Source organism: Typopeltis vanoorti, chromosome 5 (assembly GCF_054136105.1).
Source record: "Typopeltis vanoorti isolate ZY-2024b chromosome 5, IOZ_Tvanoo_1.0, whole genome shotgun sequence".
Lineage (NCBI taxonomy): Eukaryota > Metazoa > Arthropoda > Arachnida > Uropygi > Thelyphonidae > Typopeltis > Typopeltis vanoorti.
In genome coordinates, this window is record NC_143553.1 from 30,397,631 (window position 1) to 30,424,258 (window position 26,628).

At 37.3% G+C, this 26,628-nt stretch overlaps 1 protein-coding gene, 1 non-coding gene and 1 pseudogene across 2 annotated transcripts in view; 1 reads left to right on the forward strand and 2 right to left on the reverse strand.

Annotated features, from left to right (window-relative positions):
- The window catches only part of LOC150106282 (cytoplasmic polyadenylation element-binding protein 2-like), a 417,239-nt gene that overhangs the window by 211,006 nt on the left and 179,605 nt on the right, over positions 1 to 26,628 (forward strand). The gene's annotated exons all lie outside the window — the stretch shown is intronic.
- LOC150106283 (U6atac minor spliceosomal RNA) lies at positions 519 to 640 on the reverse strand. The gene has a single exon (XR_016548392.1). It is a non-coding gene; the product is annotated as a U6atac minor spliceosomal RNA (small nuclear RNA).
- On the reverse strand, positions 651 to 769 carry LOC150106284 (5S ribosomal RNA; annotated as a pseudogene).

Below are 26,628 nucleotides of genomic sequence, written 5' to 3' on the forward strand. Positions count from 1 at the left end.
CAACTTAAGAGCCTTGAAGAAAATATTTTATGTTGATATGATCAAATAGAATACAATTAGGGAACTTTAAGCATAGGAATCACACAATAAATTGTATTTATTATTATTATTTTTTTCCTGATACCTCCAAGGAGTCCGAAGACTCATCGTGGGAGGACACCTACAACCGTCTCAACCTCTACTACAAATCAACGCCATCTACCGCCCACCTCCACCACCACCACAACCACCACAACTGGTATTCTATGTTTGTAAATTGCATGTGTTCTGAAGGGCTGATTTGTCTGTATGCGGGATGAAAAACCAGAGTTTCCGGTTATCTCATACAGAGGTAGCAGGGTTTTTTCATAGGAGAAAAAACCCTGCTACCTCCGTATGAGATCGGCTAACTCACCTTCGATTGAAATCGTCCAAATAAAGATTCTTCTCGTCGTGACGAGAATCGAACTTAGGCCTATTCCAATTGAAGGGCTCAATGTACCATCGTTCTTTTAATTGCCCTACGGAGGCGCTTAAAAAAAAAAAATTGGTTAAGTGCCACAAAGTAAGCAGCAGTGCCTTAACCTTATATGTATTAGGCCCAGAGGCCAGTCTGTCCTTATCAAGGGGAATGCTAACCTTCTCTCCTTTCATGCAACACAAAAAGAAACTGCCAATGGTACTTGGTATTCCCAGGTGGGTACCCTCCCAAGTACTAACCGATCTCAACACTGCTTAACTTCGGTGATCGGACGAGAACCTGTGCGTTCAGCGCCAGTTGACCATTGACATTTGGTGGCAGAAGCATTATAGCTTCTACTTTGTCATTCATGGACTCTGGTTTTTATTAAATGTTAATCTTTTAGGAAGTAACTGATTTTTATTTGACCGATGTCATTACTACTACTTTTCTTACTGAAGACAAAAGAAAACCATATTTGATCTGTATTGTAAGGTTCTTACTATCCCTTGATCCTCTCTTAGTGCTAAAGATACCATCATTTTGACTGAGGTTTTTTGTAAAAATTCACAAATGGAGTCTACTTTGGTAGTTAATAATCTTCATGCTCTCTAAATGCAATTTGGTTTTCACAACTTTATACTTTCTGATCATTCTTTATTAATTAGCAAAACTTAAATCTTCTGTACAAAAATATTCATGTTATACTTAGAAATTATTTACTGTTCTCTAGCAGTTATTAAAGTTTATTACTACCTTGTTCTTTAAATTCGTATATATGAGATTATGGTTGTCTTATTTTTCCTGAACAAAAACCAAAAAACCTTCATTTTTATTACATGCAGCACGCAGCTATGGGAGGAGGAGAGGTATATAAACATTTTGATGATTTTAAATTAGCCATGCTCAGAATATTTTGTAATTTCTTGTATTTTTTTTTAATCTTTGTGATGTTTTTCTAACCTTTCTAACCTAAAAGAGTTTGTATGCCTTAATTTTACTTTTTACATATAATATGCTTTTCTATTTAAATAAATTCTTATTTAACTCTGTATGCTGCTCTAATTCATTATGTTCGAAATGGAAACAATGGAATAATAACTTATGCATTTTTACTTAAATTGAAACCTTGGTCTGCACCAAGGTTTCTATCTTTAACCATATCTATAATCTCTAGTGTTTCCCAAGCCTTCAGTATCTGCATACCCCCTTTTAAAATTTTAGTAACACTGGTGTTCCCTCTCTCATACAAAGGCAATTTGGGAGAAGTTATAATATTATAATATTTCATTCAAACATGAATAATTATACAGGTGTTTTTTTAAGATTGTATTAAAAAATGGCTTACTTTCATTACATATATTTGATCTTGATGCATTAGTGTATTCTTTCTTGCAGTTACCACAATTTTCATTTTCTTCACTATTTTCTATTGTACATTTCAAACATCCCATTTTTAACTAATGATTCATATTAGAGGGCTTAAGAAATATAAAAGAAAGATGTTAATATTAATTCTTATTCAACTTCACTTAAATATATGCTAATAACCATCAACACAACTGCTAAAGAAAAGTAAGAGTATTAACCACATGCGTATAACCTGTACATCCATCACAACATGTGACACAAACATTATTAAACATGTATAGATGCATTTGCAGGTGATGTAATAATCACTAAGGATCATTACAGTTTAAACACAAATGATTGATAAATTTAGGAGAGATACGTGGTCTGAATTATTTGAATTTAAACTTTTAATGCAAACAGTTTGAACCCTGTGGTTGAAACACAACCATGCTCTGAAGACAGACACAGTCCTAACAGAGATCAGTAGACAGATGCCAAGAGACACATTTTGTTTAACACTAATAAAATATGGTGACAAAAAAAAAAAAAAAAGAGTAATTGAAACAAAAATAAAAAGTGCCACATATTCCCTAAAGGCCTTTCATGTACCCGTAGGAGTCCACGTATCACACTTTGGTAAGCACCGCTCTAGATAAAAGGATTCAGATTTGCCTTGAGTCTGTCTGAAAATGAAATGAATAAAAAAATTACTTTTATAATTCTCTGTCAGGAGCACATCCAAACTTCATTTATCCATTTATTATCAGACAGAAGCAGATTTCTTCTCTGTGAGTAGAGGAAGCTATTATAGATATCTTCTTGGGCAGTAGAATGAAGCAGGCCAATTGTGTAAATGCATTTGGTGATAATTAGGTCAAATGAAATTCATTAGAAAACAATATGTCAGATGGTGGATCAATTGAATAAGATGCAGTAATCTATTTTGTACAGACATAACCATTTAAATGCATATTTCCAGATTCATGTATGTGGAAGTTAGTTCCATGTAAGAGATGTGATTTTGCACAGAAGAGTCATCATATGCACCCTAAGAGATAATGTATATTATACTTGATAAGAAAATTATATTATTGTTTTACTCCTATATTCGAGCATAAGCACTTCACAACTAATCTACTTGTATATAGAGATGGCTGACTTCAAAATCAATTGTCTTAGTATCCCATAATGCAAAAACATTATGCGAAGGTCACTACCCAGACCAGATTTTACCAAAATTTATGGGATCTCATTAGTGAGTGCAGCACACAAGTAGATACCAAGGTTAAATGAATGCAGAAGTTATATATTTTCCACACCCTCCCTCATCCAGAATAGAACAAGGTGATATAGCTTTTTTTTTTTTTTTCCTACTTGTATACGGAAAATATGACTTCTGCATTCATTTAACCTTGGTATCTTCTTGGGTGTGGCACTCACTGATAAGACCTCAATAAATTTAAATCGAAACTGCTCTGGGTAGTGACCTTCTCATCATCTTTTTGCATTATGGGCTATTAAGGGATTTGATGTAAAGTCAACGGCTTCTATATGCAAGTATTATACCCATGCTTATGCTTGGGTATAAGATTCAAACAAGAATATTATTTACTTGTCTAGTGTATGCCATCATAAGTGACAAATTAAAAAGAACATGAGGACTGCATTAGAATCTCGATCCAAAATTTTTATAATGCTAATTTATTGAAAAAATAAAATAAACTGGACACTAACAAAGAAGTCCACACAAAAATCTGAAAACTACACAGTTGCTGTGAGTTTCCCATACATACATGTAGCCAACGTTTACTTTAAAGAATAATGGAATAAAAGGAAGTAACACATTTTAGCCTTATGAAACTGGGAAAGTTGGCAGTTGGAGATTGGCTATCATATCAGCAGATTGTATATGAATGAGCAGTATTCCAAAAGAAAGTTACTAGTGACATGTTACAGGAGTCTGCTTTAGGACCTTGCTTCTTAAAATTTTATGTTAATAATGTTGGAAGAGATTTAAGTGAGAGTATGCATTTGTTGCAGAGTTAGAGAGATTCATGAGGAATGAAATAGATGTTGAAGTTCTCCAGAAGAATTTGATTAGACTTGTGGGCATATGATTAGGCAGCGAGTTTAACGCCGTGATGTGCGAAGTTTTGAAATTTGGAATGCAAGAATGGGATGTTATTTATACAGTTTGTGGGATATGTTGAAAAGGAAGTGGAGGATAAGATGAAGTGAAAATTGTGATCAAAATGCACCAGACAAGGAAATTACTTGGTGAACATTGGCATATAAAGGCCACCGGTACCATATTGGATTACCGTGAATAATTTACTTATTTCATTTATAAGGGGAAATGTACAGATTTTTGGAAAGGATTCTGTAAATTGTGCTATTTTGGTGCATTTATCTGTGCCATTGTATTATATGAGGGGAGGATTATTTTATATATATGTGTGTATGTACACACACACACACACACACACACCTTCTATGACTATGGGTTCTTATTTTATGAATCCCAACAAGTAGTGTATAGAAATTCAATCCTCTTCTGTTATTTCATAAACTCTCACATCATTAATAATTAAGAGAATAGCCTTTTTAATTCCAAATAACAAAGAAAATAATTTAATAAGTTCAAAAGACATTAATTGAAAATAAAAAACATGCCATGTATAGGTATTGACTTTTTTTTTAATTTATAAGGGGAAATGTACAGATTTTTGGAAAGCATTCTGTAAATTGTGCTATTTTGGTGCATTCATCTGTGCCATTGTATTATATGAGGGGAGAATTATTTTATATATATGTGTGTGTGTGTGTGTGTGTGTGTATACACACACACACACACCTTCTATGACTATGGGTTCTTTTTTTTATGAATCCCAACAAGTAGTGTATAGAAATTTAATCCTCTTTTGTTATTTCATAAACTCTCACATCATTAATAATTAAGAGAATAGCCTTTTTAATTCCAAATAACAAAGAAAATAATTTAAAAAGTTCAAAAGACATTAATTGAAAATAAAAAACATGCCATGTATAGCTATTGACTTCAATATTAAGTATTTTATTACAAGTGCCTTAAACTGAAGTGGGCCCAAATTAAGTTTTATTCTTAAATAAGTAAATAAAATATTAATAGTCTTAAGTTACAATTGTAGATCATTGTATCACATCAATACTTCTAATAAAAGATTAGGAAATCACTTATTATTTTTTTTAGATCTAAGGTTACTTTGTTGCTTAAAAGAAATGAAAAACACTGTGTCCAGCGCCAAAAAAAAAAAAAAAAAAAAAAAGTTTAATGAGCAAGTCATAGAAATATTTAGGTTTTCCAGTTCATTTCCTTACTCTCCTTAATGAATACACTGAGGGCAATCAGCAAAAATCGCAAGTTCTCATACTTGAGTTATCTTTTATTTTTTTATATCATGTTTTACATAGTCCAGAAACCCTGTTCTAGAAAACCAAGCATATAACCTTTTCAAGTCCCTTCACATTTCTGTTACACTTGTTAATACAAGAGCAGCAGCTTCCCAGCATCTCTCTTTACTGTGCAACTGTAAGCACACCAAACTGGAACAGCCTTCTGCAAGAAGTATTCCCAAACAACTATAATGTGCAACTCTTTTAAAAAAAAAAAAAATCTGTCTCATTCTCACCTGTACCTCAACACATGACACAGGTCCTTGTGTATTGGATCAATACACAAGGACCTGGGCAGTGGTCTCATACTTAGATAATGAAATTAATCTTCCATCCCCAAAAACAATCACCAGATATTCATTTCCATAGCAGTGACAGAATGTTTGTCAGTGGAGTTCAAAAAATGTTTTACATTGAATAACTCAAGATATGTGTAATTTATTTTTACTTTTTACATAGTTTGGAAAGCCAAACTCACACCAGACGATGAAATTAATCAAGCCCTCCCCCCCTCCAAAAAAAAAAAAAAAAATGATGGACATCCATGCCTATAGTGGGATTCATGGCAGTGACAGAATGATACCACTGACTTTCATTCTTTTGTGGGTGAATTACAGATAATTGTTGGAGTGGAGCTCTCAAACCCATTTCTAAAAAGGGAAACTGAATATGAAAAATGCAAAGGAATCTTTGTATTTTTCATATTCATAGCCTTTGAGAAGGCTAATAAAAGTTTGTGAGATAAACTTGATTAACAGTCACAATTGGGCCAAGGAAGAGTTGCCAGGACCAGATTTTTACTTTTTTTATTATTATTATTATTACGGGCAGCTCCAAGGAGTCCTTACACTCATTGAGGGAGGTCCAACATGTCAAGAACAACTGTTCAACATTCGCACAGTATCTATCATACTTCTCCTTGAACTCATTTACAGTCATGGCACCCACAACAGACTCTGGCAGCTTATTCCACTCATTTACCACTCTCTAAGTAAAAAACCTAGCTCTAACACCCTTTCTAACCACACTCTTACCAGCTTCCATGGATGGCCCCTAGTCCTTCCACTACCAGTCCTATTCTCAAAAATATCTTCTGAATTAATCTTATAGAAACCCTTCAGTAATTTGAATGTCTCAATCATATCACCCCTTTTCCGCCTATCAACCGATTTCTGCAGCCCACAAATCTTCAACCTGTTCTCATAAGGTACAGTCCATAGTTCTGCTATTATCTTGGTCACTTGTCTCTGGATCCTCTCCACCTCCTCCCCATCCAGAAGAAACCCCGGCGCCCATATCTGGACACAGTAGTCTAGATGGGTCTTATCAAGGCTCGATGCTGAAAAAACAGTTTAACGAGCAGAGACAAACAGGTTATTGTTCCTCTGCTTCAACTCCCTATCCACCAACACTCCCAAATCCCTGGCCTCATCAATCTCCTAGAGTACAGTTCCACCAATGTGATCTACTGCTGCTAATCTTTTCACCCCAAAATGCAAAACCTTACATTTTTCCACATTAAATTGACATCCATTCTCCTTAGCCCAGTACTCCAAACTATCCAAATTATCCTGCAAATCATCCTGATCATTCACTATTGCTCTACCTAACTTTGCATCATCCGCAAACAGATGCAGAGTTCCTCTCAGATCCTTTCCTATATCGTTAATGAACAAATTAAACAGTAACGGTCCAAGAACAGAACCCTGTGGCACACCACTAGTCACAGGCCGTCTTTTGGACTCTACTCCTGAATAAACCTCTCTCTGATATCTCTCCATCAACCACCCTCCTATTCATCTCACCAACCCTATATCCATTCTCATATGCTGCAGTTTACTGATTAGAATTCCATGTGGTATCCTATCAGAGGCTTTAGCAAGGTCCAGTAGAATCACTGTAAACCCGTTACCCTTATCCAGTTCAGCCATCACTGTGTTATAGAACGTGAGCAAGTTACTAAGGCATGATCTACCCTTCACAAAACCATGCTGTCCCTCATAGAGTATCCCATTTTCATCTATCCAATCTTGTATTTTTTTCTTGACTATTTTCTCCAAGACCTTGACAACAATTCCTGATATGCTGATTGGTCAGTAATTTTCAACAGCAGTCTTGGAACCTCTTTTATGCAGTGGAACTATTTTTCCCCTCTTTCCACCCAAGAGGGTGGAAAGAGGGGAAAAATAGTTCCCTCTTTGACAAAATGGTCAAAGGCACTGACAATTCTTTAGCCGCTTCTTGTACGACACGAGCTGGTATACCATCTAATCCCGCAGATGAGTTGACATTGAGGTTTTGTGATAGACTATTCACCTCCACTTCATTCACCACAATTCCCTTATAAGCTGTTTGTTCTTCCATTTCTGCAATGTCACCACATGGATGATATACTCTTGCAAAGTGCTCACTCAGTAATTCTACTATATCAACTGATTCAGTTACTTCCCTACCATCAGCATCCTTTAAAATCAATCTGCAATATATATTTTTTCTTTTACTTGCAACATATCAAAAAAACTGTTTGGGATTCTCTTTAGCCTGCATGGCTAATGTTCTTTCATAATCCACTTTTGCTTTTCTTACCACACTTGTTACCCTTCTGGCCTGGCCTTTATACCGTTCATGTGCCTGCAGGTCACCTTTCTCTTTAAATTCCCTCCACAGTTGTTTCTTTTTTTTTTTTTTTTCAGCTCAAGCTTAATGGTGTTATTCATCCATTTAATCCCTACTTGATTTATTATTCAGACTCTAGATATACATTTAGCCATTGCCTCCTGCAATAACTTCTTAACCGCCTCCCATGCGCTATCAACATCCAGAAATTTTACTTGCCATGGCACTGAACCAATCAAACTCCTAAGCTTGTCATACTTACCAGCCCGATAATTCCACATCTACTCTTTCTTAATTGTAAATTCCACACCTTTAGCCACCTCCCAAGTCAAGACCCTGTGATCACTCTCACCAATAATACTTTGCAAGAATTATTTAAAAATCACGTGAATATATTTTAATTTTGTAGATCTTGATCGTCACATGATGAGATTTCAAGAAAGTTGTTCTAAACACTACTGTTATATGGGGAAATTATACAGAGTAATATATAACTCAATAGAATATGTAAGAACTTGATTATATAAAGTTAGACATAATACATGGGTGCACTCTTTTTTGAATAATGGAGAAAGTAGTGAAAACATTAAATTAGCAGTATATGTGACAGACTATATGATCTGACTCTGCTGGAGATATGACACTTAATAGATTAAAATTTAGAAGAATATTGTTAATTGGAATGTAGTAGTAACATAAACTTAAATTATATAGTGCTATCATAGTTTCTGCTCCTTTGAGGATACTGGCATCTGTAATAGGAAGAAATGCAAACTACCACTGTACTATTAGTATACCTTGCTGAGGAGTGGTCCGCTTCACAGGGATCTTACCAGACCATTTAGACTGACTGGAATTGATATGGCTTTGTGAAAAAGAAACTATTGCTGTCCTCCAGTTGCTTGTGTTGCCTGACTCATGATACACAGAGGATATGTAATATTAGTTAATTTGGAGCAGAGGTCATCACAGGTACCTGGTCTCCACTGCTTGTGAAAGCATTGCCAGACTTCAACTAATTTGTCATTGATAATTAGTTTATATGGCTTAAGCTGAAGGGAGTTGGAAGATAGGTAATTGTCCCATGCCTGTGATTGAGGGGGGGGGGGGACAATCAGTCTTCCACAGACCCACCACTGTTCCAAGTGCCTATGGATAGTTTTTCTTTCCATAGGGACCTGGAACATAATGATACTGAACCAAAATTTGCTTGAAGATCTCACTAAAAGTCACTGAAGAATTTCATAGATAAAACTTAGAAATTCTTACTCTACAAAAGTAAGATGGATAGAAAAAGATGACATTTGGAAGAGTAGTACTCAATTCATGTACGCAGTGTATGAGAACAGCAAACATCTGCAAGGTGTAGATTGTTACTTAATAGAAATGCAAGTAATGCTCTTCTTGCATAAAACCATATTAATGCAAGACTCCTAACTGCTAAATTTGAACTGGATTAAGCTCTGAATGTAGTCAGTCAGTATGTACCTACTGAAGATTCAGAAGATGGAGAGAAAAGAAGGCTTCTTTAACCAGCTACAAGACGTTAGGCAGTTTTAAGAAAGGTGATTATCTTCTAATTAATAGTAAATGGGCAAGTTCTATGTAGAATACTAAGATATACAGAGGTAGGATCTAACCACTGTCTTGTTAAGAACACACTGCAATGAAGTTTCAAAAATGTCTTCCTGTTTTAACACTGAAGCATTGAGCAATCCGAATTCTGCTAAAATTTACCAGGATGAGATGCCCAAATGTTATAAAAGAGCTAGCCTATGTGATGTAGAAAGTATGTGGAATAACTTCAAGAAGCTATGCCTGTAACTAGTTGCAATGCAGTTAATTGCTGAAAGAAAAGAATATAGGAAGAGGCTGGAGCAGCATCCAAATAATGAGAATAGACTAAGGTACAGAGAAATTAATAAGCGAGTAAAAGTTCAGTTGAAAATGGAGTAAAACTTGTAGTTTAACAACATGGCAAAGAATGCAGCTAGAGAGAATTATCATTAATATATGAAGTTATTAATAAGATATGTAGGAAGAGAGAGAGAGTGGAGCAAAGTCATTAAAAGATTTAAAAAAAAAATAACATGTTTGAAGAGGGATAATGGGTGTAATGATGGTAAAAGCATTTTTGATAATCTTATTCAGTTATTGTGATTCAGTTATACTTAGTGAATAGACTAGTTCCACTTTCCAGTTTGATGTAAAAAAAATAAATAAATAAAAATAAACCAAATTAAAGATATTCAATAGCAATGTTGAGGCCATGTTATTATATGGATCAGAGACATGGAAGCTGATCAAAAAACAGGAATCTAAATTAAATAGTTTTCAAACCAAATGTCTGTGTGAAATATTAAAAATATTTTGGCCTCAATGTATAATAAATGATGACTTATGTAAGCTGACTGTGCAAAAAATCACCAATGAAATAAAAAAAAAATGGAGATGGAAATGGATTCAACACATACTAAGAATGGATAGCAGAGAGATTCCTAAAGTGGCTTAGACATGGATCCCCGAAGGAAAATAGGAAGGCCTTAATTAACATGGCAGAGAATGACCGAAAATGAACTGGCTGGCTGGAAGAGCTGGAGAGAATCTGAAATGGATCTTGGCCTTATGTTCCATGAGATATGAAGAGGTTAAGTGAGTTAGTACATCATCTGAAGTTAGATGGGCCATAATAAATTAAAACTTCAATAATCACCAGGATATGATGAAACTACTGCAGAAATAATACAAGAAGGTAGAGAGAAAAATAGTGACTTGGCTGACTTGTTCTTCTGCAGCTTCTCCCACTTAAGTGGGGTTACTGTTGATAATGAGCCTCCTCCACACCTTCCTATCTTGGGCTGTCACCACATCCAAGTTCTTCATCCTCAAGTCCTCTTCTACCAGCTCCCTCCACCTCTTCTTTGGCTGCCCACGCTTCCGCCTTCCTTGCCCATCCATCTGCATGACCCTTCTTCCCACATATTCGTCCTCCCTCCTCATCACATGACCAAACCATCTCAACCTTGCCTCCTGTATTTTCACTCCTAAGTTCGTAACTTTCACTGTTCCCCTGACATAGTCATTTCTCAGACGATCGTTTCTGGTCACACCGCACATCCACCTAAGCATTCTCATCTCTGCTACTTCCATCCTGCTGATGTTATTTTTCCTTAGGGCCACAGTTTCTATAGCATATGTCATAGCTGGCCTCACTACTGGCGTATAGATTTTGCCTTTTAGATTGATCGCCACCCTCTTATTGCATAACACTCCAGCTATCTTCCTCCAGTTCCTCCAACCCGCTTGTATCCTGCATCCCACTTCCTTCTCAGCTCCTCCATCTTCTTCCACTGTTGAACCTAAGTATCTAAAGTCTCTCACCTTCCTGATGACATTTCCTTCTAGCTCCAGATCTGTCTCCTGTCCGCTGCCCACTGTGCAACACATATACTCTGTCTTACTTCTGCTCAGTCTCATACCTCTCTCTTCCAGTACTTTTCTCCATCTTTCCAGTTTAGTTCCCACTTCTTCTTTTGAATCTGCACACAGCAAGATGTCATCTGCATACAACATTGTCCAAGGTGCATCTTCTCTCACCTCCTCTGTTACCACCTCCATCACAATATTAAACAGAAATAGATTTCATGCAAGCCAACTGTTACTTGAAAACTTTCTGTCTGTCCCAGACAAGTCCGAACACTTGTCTTCACATTTCTGTACATTTCCCGCAACAACCTGACATATTTCTCCGCACCTTCTTCTCCCTCAGACACCTCCAGCCTTCTTGCCTTGGCACTCTATCGTATGCTTTCTCTAGATCAATAAATGCCAGATGTAGCTCCCTTTGTTTCTCTCGATACTTTTCCATCATCTGCCATAACCCAAAGATAGCATCTGTTATTGATCTACCAAGCATGAAGCCAAATTGTTCCTTTGCAATCTCCACCTCCTTCCTCAATCTACCATCAAGAACCCTTTCTAGGATTTTCATTATGTGGGACATCAACTTTATTCCTCTGTAATTTTTACAGTCTTGTGCATCCCCTTTACCCTTGTAGATGGGGACAAGAGTACTCTCCCTCCATTCCTCGGGTATATTTTCCTGTTGGCAAACTTTCATGAACAGGTCCCACAGCAGGTCAATTCCCTCTTCCCCCAGTGCCTTCCATGCCTCCACTGGAATTCTGTCGGGGCCCACCGATTTTCCATTCCTCATCCTCTTCATGGCCTCCGTCACTTCCACTCTACTGACGTTCTGCACCATCCCCTCAGAAGGCTGCCCATCTCCTCTGTGAGTCCTTGCATTTTCCTCATTCAAAAGTCCCTCAAAGTATATTTTCCATTTGTTTCTTATGTCCACATCCCTCCATAATAATCTTCCTTCAGCGTCTTTGTTCTGCCCCTCACATGTAAGATGTCCTTTGCTGCTTTATTTCTACATTTCGCTAGTTGGTAAATTTTTCTCTGTCCTTCCTTTGTTTCTAATTGATCATACAGATCTTGATATGCCATGGCCTTCACCTGTGCCACAACTCTCTTGGCTTCTTGCTTTTTCTCTCTGTACATCTCTCTGTCCTCTTCCATTCTTGACTCATCCCACTTCTGCTTTGCCTTCCTCTTAGCTGTCACTGCCACTTGTATACATTATTATTCCACCACCAACCCTCCTTCTGCTCTCTAATCTTTCCTGATGTCTCACCAAGCACCTCGATTGCACAGCTCAGGATTACTTTTGAATTATGTTTCCACCAATCTTGTACACTTTCCAGTCCATCCAAAATCCTCTCTAACACCCTCTCCCTAAAACGATTCCTCACACTCTTCTCTTTTAAGCAAAACCACTTAGGCATCCAGAGGTTCTTATCTTCGATCTTATTTTAAAGTCTGCACACAGCAATCGGTGTTGCTGTGCTACTTGATCTGTTGGAATTACTTTACAATTTGTCACAACCTTAAGATGTTATCTTCTAGTCAAAATGTAGTCAATTTGTGAACTGTTATTACCACTCCTAAATGTTATCAAATGTTCTTCCCTCTTGTAGAAAAACGAGTTCATAATTGCCAGATCAAACACTACTGCAAAGTCCACAACCCTCTCTCCTTCCTGGTTCATCATTTCCATTCCGTGGCCACCATGCACCCTTTCACAGTCTCTATTCTGTCTTCCTATGTGTCCGTTCAAGTCTCCTCCGACAATCACCATCTCATTTTTTTTCCTTTTTTTTTTTTTTTCTTCCAATTCCCTCATTTCTTCATCTAACACGTTCCAGAACTCATCTTTCTCCTCTGCTGTACAACCATCTTGTGGGGCAATAATACAACCACCTGCTCTTCTCCAAGACCCAATTTCATTCGCATGATCCTGTCGTTCCTTCTACCCACTTCCAGTACTTCACCCTTCATTCTGCCACACACCACAATTCCTACACCATTTCTTCCTTCGTTATTCACTCCAGAGTAGAACAATTTATATCCATCTCCCAGTTCCTTTTCCTTTCCCCCCTTCCACCTTGTCTCCTGCACACATAATGTCCAACTTCCTCTTCCTCATCATGTCTGCCACCTCTCTTCCCCTTCCAGTCATGCTTCCAACATTCAGTATTCCCACTCGCAACATCCTCTCCACCTGCTGGGCTCGCTTCTTTAACCGCACCTGCCCTTGATACGCTAGCCCTCGTCCACTTCTCGCAGCTGTAGGGCGATGTGGCTGCGCATCGCTTAAGGGGTACGCCCCGGCCCTTATATCATTTTCTCTTTGCCTCATATCATAGTTTGAGCTGGCATTGAAGTTTTCCGACCAGATGCCCTTCCTGACATCAACCCTCGCATTTATCCGGGCTTGGGACCGGCACTTATTGAGACTAGCTTGCCTCCTTCGGTGGCTGCATAAGATGAAATGACTTAGCAAGATAGGAAGGACTCACCCCTAGCCCTTGAATACTGTAATAGCATCAGGGGGAAGGAGCTAGGGGCGAGTCCTTCCTATCTTGCTAAGTCATTTCATCTTATGCAGCCATCGAAGGAGGCAAGCTAGCCTCAATAAGTGCCGGTCCCAAGCCCGGATAAATGCGAGGGTTGATGTCACGAAGGGCATCTGGTTGGAAAACTTCAATGCCAGCTCAAACTATGATATGAGGCAAAGAGAAAATGATATAAGGGCCGGGGCGTACCCCTTAAGCGATGCGCAGCCACATTGCCCTACAGCTGCGAGAAGTGGACGAGGGCTAGCGCATCAAGGGCAGGTGCGGTTAAAGAAGCGAGCCCAGCAGGTGGAGAGGATATTGCGAGTGGGAATACTGAATGTTGGAAGCATGACTGGAAGGGGAAGAGAGGTGGCAGACATGATGAGGAAGAAGAAGTTGGACATTATGTGTGCAGGAGATTTTAGCTGCTGTATTCTCCAGGTGTTTCCTGTAGGATAGTGTGTGGTCCAGTGTAACACCTAGATACTTGGGAAACTTGTTATATCATAATGTAGTACCATCTAAGGTGAGCTGAAGTTCTCCAACAGTCTTCCATGCTGTATGCTATCAAAAGCCTTAGCTAAGTCCAAAAGTTTCTTCCTCCTCTTGTGCATTATCCCTTCTATTTGGGATTCGCCTTTTTACATGATGCAGCCTTACATGCGTGATCCCAACCAACTTGTCACAGAGCCTGAAATTGGAGGGGAGAGGTATTTTTGTCTGTAGAAGTGTGTGTTCTGAGGGACAAAAAACCTGCGTTTCCAGGAGAAAAAAACCTCCACCTCCTTATGAGATTAGCTAACTCACCTTTAGTCAAAAGAGACCAGATAAAGGTTCCTCACATCATAGATGGAAATCGAACTTCGGGGGGGGGGGGGGGGGTCTTTCCTACCAAATGGCTTTGTCTATACCGACTGAGCGAGAGGCTCTAGCTAAGTCCAAAAAGTATCATGGTCATATACCAGGTTGATAGCTGTTAGCAAAATAGGCACTCATAAGTTTAGCAATCTCTTTTTCATTTATTACCCGCATGCCATCTGCATTCATAGAATTCTTTTGGGTTATCCTTAGCATGCTGAACCAGTTTCTTTTCATTCTCAGACTTAGCTTTCTGTGTAACTGAGCTTTCTCCTCAGTCAGTCATAATTTCCTTCTTTATAGTTCATGTAACTTTCTCTGAATGGAATATCCTTTAACTTAGCCACTTCTCAGGTCATCACAGCATGATTACCATAACCAACCAGAGGTAGAACAGTCACGTCTTTAACTGACCCCCCCCCTGCCTTTTCAGTGGTAAGACCTAGCTATAACTAGATCTTACCACTCTTTGACCTTGGATTCCTTCTGTCACATGCTGTTTGAGGAAGTTTTATTCTTCTCATGACATTTCTCTATTACCCAATCAATGTTCAGATAATTCAAGTCACCTATACTCGTTTTTTTTTTTTTTACCTATCATGTTTATTTGGTAATGCATTTGTTGTCAGTAGCAACTGATCCAGTAGGTCTGTAACAACATCCCACTATGTATTTGACCCTTTACACTTGGTATTAGTTAGCATATTTGCCTCTGGTAGTTGGGTCTTGCTAATACCTGCAATCCAAGGTCACAATTTATTCACCAAGGCTACAAACTCTGTCCTTTTGTTTCTGATATTCCTGGCATTCATATACAGACATAAGTTACTGCATGCTTTTTTGTATACTCACTTCTGTAGTCTGTATGTCCAGTTGAACAAGTTACAGATTTCTATTTGTATCTAATGCCTTACTTATGCAGGTATGCTTGTAAGTCCGAACGAGACAAACACATAATCATTCTTTCCTGATAATAATTTCCAAGATAATGCACATTAATATCATTTAGTTTCATTACATAATATGATCGCTCTTACTTACAGATTCTCACCATTCCTCTCAGCATATTCTAGTTTTCCTCACTCTCTGTGTTAGGTCTCATACCAATTAATAATTTCTTCAGACTTCTGATACCAAATTCATTCAAATGTAGTTGTCTCTCGTATACAAATTCATTCTTCCTTCAAACTTACTCAACACATCTAAAAACTCATATCCATTCCTTCTACATAACCTAGGATAGAATTGAATCATTAATTGCCTTCATAATTTTCTTCTTAATTCATTTCTGTCATGTATCAGTAATATATACTAACAGTCTTCGCTTTCTCACTCTTCGGTTTGCTTCTTCCAGCAATCCTTTTGCACCCTCTCTCATATTGAATTTATCACTAGTTAAATCATTCATACATACTAGAATTACCATCTCTTTTACTTTTCTTTTTTGTTTTTCAATTGCATTTGTTATATCTTTGATTTTTGGTCTGAGCAAAATACATCATCATTGGCATGATTTGTGATGGAATTTCCATACCAAATATTAGAAATCAAAAAATTAGTTTGATTTCTTGAGTTTAAATTGCTAATCATCATGATTTATATGTTGAGAGAATGAGAGGAATGAGGAAGTGTAATGTCATAACGGATTATAATATTTTTGCAAAAGAAGAGTCAGTTATAGCAGGCAGTTGAACAAAAGTGAGTGGAATATAAAAGCATGAGTAATCAAGATGGCAGTCTTGATTACTCAAGCCCCTTTAATGTAAATGGAAGAATGACAGGACTTGCACCCTTTGTTTTGTTTGTCATCTCTTTTTAAGTACCTCTGTAATGCAGTTAGTAGAATATGAATTGTAAATGATAGGATATGCATCCCCATCACATTGAGAAGAATCTCTGGTCTTTTTTAGTTGAAGGTGAGTTAGGCAATCTTATATTTCTGGAAGTAGCAGAGGTCTTTCTTCAACAAACTCTGGTTTTTCATCTCACCAAATAAGCATTTCAGTCAGAGAACACAGTCAGTTACCAAACAAAAATACAATGTGGTGGGTGGACAAATAGCATTATGTTGTGGACTCCTTGTGGGTGTCAAATAATCATCATCATCAAATTCCTGCCAGGTACCCTCAAGGGGTGTACAGGATATGATAGTACTACATGAAAAAAAATTACATCATTACTAACTTCCTATCTACAATTTTCCTCCAAATCAGTCTGTTACTTGTCAAGACGCCAACATTATCAGATCTTATATTTCTATCGTCTAAGGCACTTTGTACCTTAGACGATAGAAATCTTTCCTCTCCCATTCTATTTAAATGACCATACCACCTGAGATTAGCTCTGCTAATGCATTCCTGGATGCTAACAATGTCAAGTTCTTTCCTAATATCCTCGTTTTTAATATGATATTGCCATTGATGCCATCTGTTCACACCTATAATCTTTCTCAGGACTCTCATATCTGCGGTCTCTAGTCTTAGGTCAAGTGTTTTACTTCTGACACAGCTCTCAGATCCATAAGTTAAAACTGGTTTGAACACTGTCTTGTATACAGCTAATTTAGTGTTCCGACTAATTTCTCTCTTATTCCATATAAATTTATTCAATTGACTTCCTACCATACCAGCTTTGCTGATTCTGTTGTCTATTTCTATATTTAATTTACCATCTTCACTAAAAATCGTGCCTAAGTAGCTGAAATGTTTTACTTGTTCCACAGGTTCTCCATTCACAATACAGTTGACATTTTCAATGATTCTGCTTATTTTCATTGTCTTTGTCTTTTTATTGCTGACATTCATACCATATCTATTACAACAGCTATTCAATTTAGTCAGAGAATCTTGCAGACTTGTAGCGGATTTATTTAGAAGTATAACATCATCTGCATAAAGCAAAGAGCTGACATTAACATCTCCAATTTTGATGTCATGTTTAATACCACTTTCCTTCATAATGTGATCCATATAGATAATGAATAACAGAGGAGATAATGTACATTCTTGTCTCACACCAGATTTAACATTAAACCATCTTCCTGTACTTCCTTCAATTCTAACTGCTGACTTACAACTCAAATAAAGACTAAGTATTGCTTGATATAATGCCCCATTGACACCATATAACTGCAGTGTATTGAATAGCTTCTCTCTTGGCACCTTGTCATATGCCTTTTCCAAATCGACAAAACTTAAATATAGATCTTTGTTATATTCCCATTCTTTCTCGACTATTTGTCGTAAAGTGAAGATCTGATCCTGACAGCCTCTATTTGGCCTGAATCCAGCTTGTTCTTCACCAAGCTTTTCTTCAACAATTCTTCTCAACCGTTTCTCAAGTATACTTGCATAGATCTTGCCAGGAACACTCAGTAGGGAAATACCTCTGTAATTCTCACATTCAGTTTTATTTCCCTTTTCATATATGGGTACTATTAGAGCTCTACTCCAATCATCGGGAATTCGTCCCTCTAAGCATTCTGAACTATGCAGTGCAGCCTCTGTAAGACTCTTATACCACCATACTTCAGCATTTCTGGTCGAATATCATCTACTCCTGCTGCCTTTCCACATTTCAAGCCTTTGATTGCTTTTTCTACTTCAAGTATGGATATGTATTCCTGACTGCATGCCTGGTCAGTGTTTTTTATCACTGTGCTGTCATCACTGCTTGTTTTGTTTAGCAAATTTTCAAAGTAATTACTCCATACTTCAAGGATATCTTTTTCTCCCGTTTTCATGTCACCGTTATCATCTCTAACTCCTTTTACAGCACTCTTTCCTCCATTCCTAAGCTTCTTCAACAACCTCCAGAATATTTTGCCACCTTCTTGATATTTATTTTCTATATTCTTGCAAAGTCCTCCCATGACTTTTGCTTAGCTAGTTTTACACAATGTTTAGCATTCTTGCATTTGTCTCTATATTCTCTAAGAGCACAAGCTGACTTATTTGACAGGAACTTTTGATATGCTTTCTTCTTTTCCTTCACTGCCTCTTTAACTTCCTGTGTCCACCAGGGAGTTCTGGTTTTTTTATCCTTGCAGACAACCTCACCACATGCCTCTCTGGCAGAATCAGTCAATGTTTTCTTCAGAGTTTGCCACTGAATCTCCAAGGTTTGATTCCTGTTCTCAAACTCTTTCATTTTTTCTTCAATAATATTTGTGTATTTTAGTGTACAGTTCACATCTGAGAACTGCTCAACTTTTATTCGCTTTAAAACTTTCTTACATCTTATTCTTTTGAATAAGAAATTCAATTTTATCCTGCTCAAGACTAAATAGTGATCACTTCCAATTTCAAATCCTCTATACACTCTGGTGTCCTGCATCAGGGAGAAAACATTACTATCAACAATAACATAGTCAATGAGACTTTTCTTATTATTTGCCTCTTCTCTCCATGTGAATTTGTGCACATTTTTATGTTGGAACATGGTGTTAGTAATAACCAGTCCATGTTGTGAGCAGAAATCCAACAGATATTTGCCATTATTATTAGCTTTGCTCTTTTCTCCAAATTTTCCCAAAAAATTTTTGTATGTCTCATAATCATTTCGTACTCTGCTATTTAGATCCCCAACAAGGACCAACTTTTCCTTTTTCATTGTGTCAGTTGCTTTTTCTAAAGCCTCAAAAAATTCTTCCACTTCTACTTTAGTAGAACCTTCTGTGTGACCCATAGGCACAAATAAGTCTCATTGTCCAGTTCCCCATTCTCATATTTGCCCACATTACCCTGCTTGAGACTGACTGCCATTCAAGAAGATTAGCCTCGTATTTTGTGTTGAATACTATGGCTACTCCTTCTTTTCCTTGATTGTCATTGCCTGAATATAACATTTTGTATTTATTGCTCAGAAAGATCTCACCAGTTTTGGTCTTTTTTGTTTCAGTCATCCCTATTATGTCGATCTGGTACTTATCTAATTCCTCAGCTAGCTCCATTTCTTTGCCATTCAGGCTTCTTACATTGATAATACTGATCTTTAACTCTGGTGATGTTGAGTTGGGATTTATTTTCAGATTTGTTCCAGTAGCTGAGTTTTTGCTGTTCGCCCTGGTTCCCTGGCGAAAACAACTGGGGGCCTTGCTTAACCGGGCGACGCCCCAGCTGGCATGAAATTTTGTCATGTTGTACCATCTTTTTTTTTTTTTGGTTTAACCAATAAGAATACAATTTGGTCGGCTAAATCCCAAATTGCCAGCCCATCCTCGTTCGTTCATTATCCAAGTAGATACCCAACAGGGTGCACCACGAGAAGGTGAGGATTGGACATTAGGTCAGAAGCCCTGGTTGGTTCTCCGCATTCCTTTAAAGGCTATGTGGAGGTCTCCTCTCAGTTTTACAGCTTTGACTCTTAAGCACCCCAAATAATAATAATAATAGAGTATAAATTCTGGGGATGCAAGAGTTGAAAGGAGAAAGGGGTAAAGAATGATTCACAAAGTCACTGTTTATGATTTCCATTATCATGGGCGTAATGAGAGAGTACACAAGATTTGTTTTCTAGGATGAACAATTAGCATAGTGATTGAGTCCTTAAATATTAGGAATGAATGAGCTGGAGAGTTAGCAGTGATTGTAGAAAATCATTGAGGTAAAAAGGAGAAAATTATGATAAATATAAGAAGGTTGTTGAGGAGAATGAAAAATAACAGTGCAGTGAGAAAAACTGGTGTGCTGCAAAATGTATACAAAAAATGGACAAGAAAGCAGGGGTGTTTAGTTAGGCAGAAATCTGGAGTGGGGTCATGGACTCTGGAAGAAGTTGTATGTGTACTCGTGAATATGTTTTATGCCTACACATGCATACATTTCACCAATCTAATTGGCTGAGTGGTTAATGTATCTGCTCTCAAAACAGCAAGCTGTGAGTTTAAATCCAACCATGAGCATTAATGCTTGTGATTGTCTCTGGGTGGGAGATGAATTTCACTGCCTGTTGTGAGACCATTGCCCACTTATTGGAAGCCTGAAGTGGCTTGAAAAAGTTCCATGTTTGGTCTCTAGAGTAAGGTTTCTGGACCTAAAAAAAAAAAATAAATAAATAAATAAATATTTTTATTATTAGTGACACCTGCAAGGAATCCGAAGACTCATCGCGGGAGGACACCCACTATACAACTGTCTCCACCACTACACCGAACCTCTACTACCAATCATCCCCATCAATGCCATCTACTGCCCACCACCACAAGTAGTATTTTTTGTCTGTAAATTGTGTGTGTTCTGAAGGGCTGATTTGTCTGTATGCAGGATGAAAAACCTGAGTTTACAGGAGAAAAACCCTGCTACCTCCATATGAGATCGGCTAACCCACCTCCGATTGAAAAAGTCCACATAAAGATCCCTCCTGTCACGATGAGAATCGAACTTAGGCCTATTCCAATCGAGGGGCGCAATGTACTGTCATTCTTCCAATTGCGTATGGAGGCACTTATAATGAATATACTATGAATGAATGAATATATGAAAATAAATAATGAATATACTATAATTCATAAATAAGTATGAATATACTATAATTTTTTTGTGAGTGGAAACTACATACAAAAGTCTACAACTTGAATGCATCCCAAAAGTAACAAGATAAGTTAGGTGGATAGAAAATAGAGAAGTTTTGAGATTAGAGCGGTCTGGAATAAAAAAGCATTATTGGAGCCAGTGGGCAGTTATATGAGGAGTTCAGCAGGCTGCAAAGGTTGCTAAGGAATGAGGAAGACAGTATGAGCAGTTCTTGACCAATCAGGCAAAAATAATGCCAGAAAGTTCTTTCAGCAGACTACAGATTTAGGCCAGTTTATGTATTAGGGGTTGTGATTGAAGTATTATAGAGGCTAGCAGGTATTTGTTTATTAAGGTCCTATCAATTTACTTGCATATTACAGGGTAACAAATTGATTTCACTCGGAAAGATGCACATAAAGTTTTATATGTATTTGCAGAGGCTTTCAACAGTTAGACAAGTTGGTATTTAGACTGGAGTAGATGTGTTTGAAAAGCAATTTCATATATGCAACAAGATGTTTTATGAGAGGGCAGTATTCTAGAAAGTTACTAGTGGTATATCAACAACCATGTTGTAAAGCCATTATATTTTAATTATGTTCCAAATAGGGAGAAATTTAAATGGGAATATGCAGTTGTTGGGAGAGAGATGAAGAAATGGATATTTTGGTTCTATGGAAGGAGGATTTGAATAGAGTGTGTGCGTGCGCATTACTAAAACTTCTAATTCAGTGTTGTGAAGTGTAAGATTTTAAAATTTGGAAAGCAAGGATGGTCAGAATGGAGTGATATATAGTTGGTGAGGATATGTTTAAGGAGGTATTGAAGATAAGGAATCTGAGGATGATGATGATAGACAAGCACCTGAAACTTAAAGATGAGGTTGCCAGTGAGCAACAGTATAACTACAGTGATGAGGACATTGATACATAAAAATAAAGAGGTTTTATAGTTTAGTTTATGATTAGGCTGCACATGGATTTCTCTACATAGATATGGTTACCTGGTTTTCAAAAGAATGAAGAGATTTTTATAAAGGATTCAAAGAAGAGTGACTACAGTAGTATCTGTTCTCTGAAATGTTATATGGACATAGCATTTCAGATAGGAGGAGAGAATAATATGAGTGAGACATAATTTGAAGGATTTATACTAGTTTAGTGCAGAAGCAAATACTCATAGCGAGGTGGGTGGAGAATAAAAATTCATTTGGATTTGCAATAATGAAAAAACAGTCTGTGACTGACTGCCTTTCTCTGATGGTAATAACATTAAAGCAACAAACATATTGCTCTTGCCAAAAGGAATGGTTAGAATTATTATGCAGCTATCTCTATGCAGAAGGCTCATCATGGGAAATCCACACTAATTAGTACACAAACAATAACTGCCATATCTCTCCTTTAAACTCATTCACATCAGAATACTCACAGCTACTTCTGGCAATTCATTCAACTCATTCACCACTCTCAAAGCAAAAAATCGAGTCCACATACCCTTACTAACCACACTGCTACAGCTTCCAGGGATGGACCCTAGTTCTCTCTCTCTCTATATATATATATATTCGTCATGTATTGAAAATTTTCCTTAGCATCAGTATTATATAACTCCTTTAATAAGCTTTATTCAGAGATAAGTGACCAACCCACAGACCTGTCACCAGGTTGACCCTCAATTCCCATGACTCAAATTCCCCAACTGAAAATCAGAATAAGAATCAGAAAACATCAGAAGCTGCAATTACCATGCCATTCTTCTTGATAATACATTAAACAGGAGAACATCCTCTTGGAAAATGTCACCCTTCTTCATCTAGAAGGGTTTGAAAAGGTTGGTGGGATCTCCAAAGTCCATGAAGAAGCTCCATTGAGGAGATGTACTTATTGGAGCATCATAAAACACAATTAATCAGAATATTACTTTGTGCAGCATCTATCAGGGAAATAATAATTACAGTTATTCCCCTCAAAACTTTAAATGTTTCCAGAGGCATATAAGAATGGGGATGAAAAGATCTCAGAAATGAAAGATCAGGGAGTGTCAGCCATGAGGAGGATACTCATATGTAGACTAACTGTAAGTTACTGCTTCCCATTGGCTCTATATCTCATGTCAGAAATATGGTCATTCTCATACTACCTGCCATGGCTCTTATATTGGTGCCTGATGTGGCAGTAAAGACTATGAAAACAAAGATTGCAAGAGCAAATACCAAAATTCCCTAAGTGTGAGAGAAAGTATCCAGCTTACTTCCAAGCAAACCAAAGGTGGAAGGATGAGGAGATAAAAAAAAAAAAAAAAAAAAAAAAGTAAGAAAACAAAGCAGCGTGTCATCACTCAGGAGGCAAATAGAAAGTATACCAAAATTGGCAGCAACATCTGGTAAATCCTTTTTTGCCAAAACTGCAGCTGTAGAGAGAGTGTCAACAGGAATCCAAACCCATTCCAGCCCTATCTCAATTACAACATCTCTGAAAGATTTGCTAATATCCATCTTGAAGAATACAAGAAATATATTTGCCACGCAGATATGCTTCCTCAGATCTCGCTAGCTAATCATGGTTTTGGGCACCTTTCACAGAATCAAAAAAAAAAAAAAAATACTATTTTTCACTGCAGCAAATACATAGATTACTGACTTGAAAAAAATTCGGCAGCAGATTTGAAAAACTAGCCAAATCTCAATAATATGGTTGTGCGAAACTTCCCAAGGTTTGGGAAGCTGTAATTTGTAAACATCCCACCAACAGCCATGGCTACCTATCAGTGTCGATGGTGAGTGCCCCTCTTAGGACACTTACAGTGTAATATTTTTCACTTACTTTTTGTGTCATTTGTGGGTGTTATTATGGTTTTCATCTTATATCCCAGATGATGTCTCTGTAACAATGTTGAAGTATTGTAACCATTAAACGTGTTTATTTTATTGTGCTGTTTTCACTCCATTAACCTGTAACATCAACGTTTCCAAGTGAGAACCACTCTTTTCTCTACTTGCCTTCCCTCCTTTTTTTTGTAATGCCATGTATTTTGCTATTAAAGTCAATTCTATAATAGAATTCCTTCTTTCAACTTTAAGCAGTCCTCTATCTTGATTTCACCATTGGATTGTTTTTCCTCATAGATTCAACTTTTTATTCATAGAAGTTGTATGTGTGACCAGTGCAAACTAATATTCTGATTGCAATATTATTATTGTTTTTATTATTTACAGAATCTCCATAGAGTCCGGAGACTCATTGCGGGAGACTCAAATCAACCATCATACACACAAATCTTGTTACCTCTCCTTCAATCCATTCACTGTCAGGGAACTGTCAACCAATTCTGGTAATCATTTCCACTCACTCACCACTTTCCATGCAAAAAATCTGGTCCACACATCCCTACTAACCACACTCTTACACTACTTCTGTGGATGGTCCTTAGTTCTCTGATTATATATTGAAAATTTTCACTTGCATCAATTCTATAAAACCCTTTTAATATCTTAAAAGTTTCCATCATGTCCCCTCTTTTTTGGCTGTCAATTAAACTTTGTAATCCATAGTCCCTCAACCTATCCTTGTAGGAAGTATTCTACAGACCTGTCACCATCTTGGTCACTCATCTCTGAATCTTTTCTACCTCCTTCTGATCCCCAAGAAATCCAGGTGACCAATTCTGTAGTCCAAATGTGGCCGAATCATAGCCTCATAAAGAGGGATAATAACTTCCTTATCTTTACTTGTTAACATGTTTTTCAACAACCAAGTAATTTGTTGAGCTATTTTATCAACTTTTGCAATATGTCCTCTGAACTTTAACTCTTTGTCCACCATTATCCCTAAGTCCTTAGCCTCATCAATTTCCTGCAATCCAGTACCATCAGTATGATACACCATACTGATGATATACACCCTTTCCCACAATACCAGTTTATTTAAATTATCCTGCAGGATATCTACTATTTCATCTATATATCTACTGTTACCTTTATCAACTATTGCTCTCCCCAGTTTTGCATTATCAGCAAACAACTGCATATCCCCTCTTAAATCTTTACCTGTCATTGATGTACAAAGTAAACAGTGGCTGTAGTACTGAATCCTGAGGTGCTCCACTAGTCACCATCATTCTCCTAGACTCCACTCCACCATATACTACTATTTGGTTTCTGTCTGTCAGCCACCCATGCTACTAGCCTCATATCCATTCTCATCCTCTCAAGTTTTTGTAATAGTTTTCCATGTGGTATTCTGTCAAATGCCTTGGCAAAGTTGATTTTTTCCAATTCTGCTGTCGCATTTATTATAAATGTGAATAAGTTACTAAGACAGGACCTACCCTTTACAAGGCCATTATTACAATAAAATCCAGATTCTTGGATTCATTTTCCCTAAGAAACTTGCAATCTTACCATACATCTGTCATTCATTGGATGAGCTAGAGAACAATTTTCTTCATATTGTCTCTCATTTCTTTGGGGTAAAATTTCTATTCTTAGTTCTGTCTCTCATTCACTTAACTGTTTGAAAATTCGTTGTGAGACAGGTCTTTATATCTGGCAGTAGTCAGTATGCAAAGATGATTAGATCTTCATCATCAGCCTGTGTGTGTGTGTATGTGTTTACACACACAGGAACTGATGTGTATCAAACACCCATCCCTAGTCTGTTGAAACAAATAAGTTATTGCTCTTTAATTTAAAGTAGTAGCCTTGTTTGACTGGGATTTAAAATAAGGAAAGATAGGCTGGAAAATTATGCCAGCCTATCTGACATAGATGAACATATTTTGTTCATGGTGGCGTATAGTACATGTCACTCACATTGCCACTTGTCTCCCTTTATATGTTCATTAAAGAATTCATCAGAAACTCTTTAAGGGTACTAAAGGCTTGTGGGGAAATTGTAGTTGCACCATTTAATAGTTAACAAGGAGTTCGACTTAAAGGTACTGATTGATAAACTGCAAATGAAAGGATTACTATAGTAATGAACAGTGGTGCACCCAGAGAGAGAGAGAGGGGGGGGGGGCAAGGAGCCTTGGCCCCCCTCTCTGGGCCCCAGAAAAAGGAAATAAAAAACACTAGAAAATTTTCCAAACATCTTTTCTAATTAAAATTCATTTTTTAAATTTATGTTATGTCGTGTTTTCTATTTCTATACTGCTTATGAATTAGCGATCCTCAGTCATAGGTCATATGCGATGCATAGTGTGTATTCTCAAATCGTCTACTCAACTCCTCCCCACCACCACCAAGATTAAATCCTGAGTGCGCTACTGGTAATGAAAAACACTAGCATGCAGGAATAAGGAAGGTTTTTGCACTGGCTTAAAATCACATTTCATTTGTGCACAGATTTGGTAACCTGGATTTCTGATGGTATTAGAATCAAGATTATGGAAGGTTGAAAGTAGGAATAGAATTGAAAGTGAAAAGTGTGTATGGTGTATGTTGTAGAAC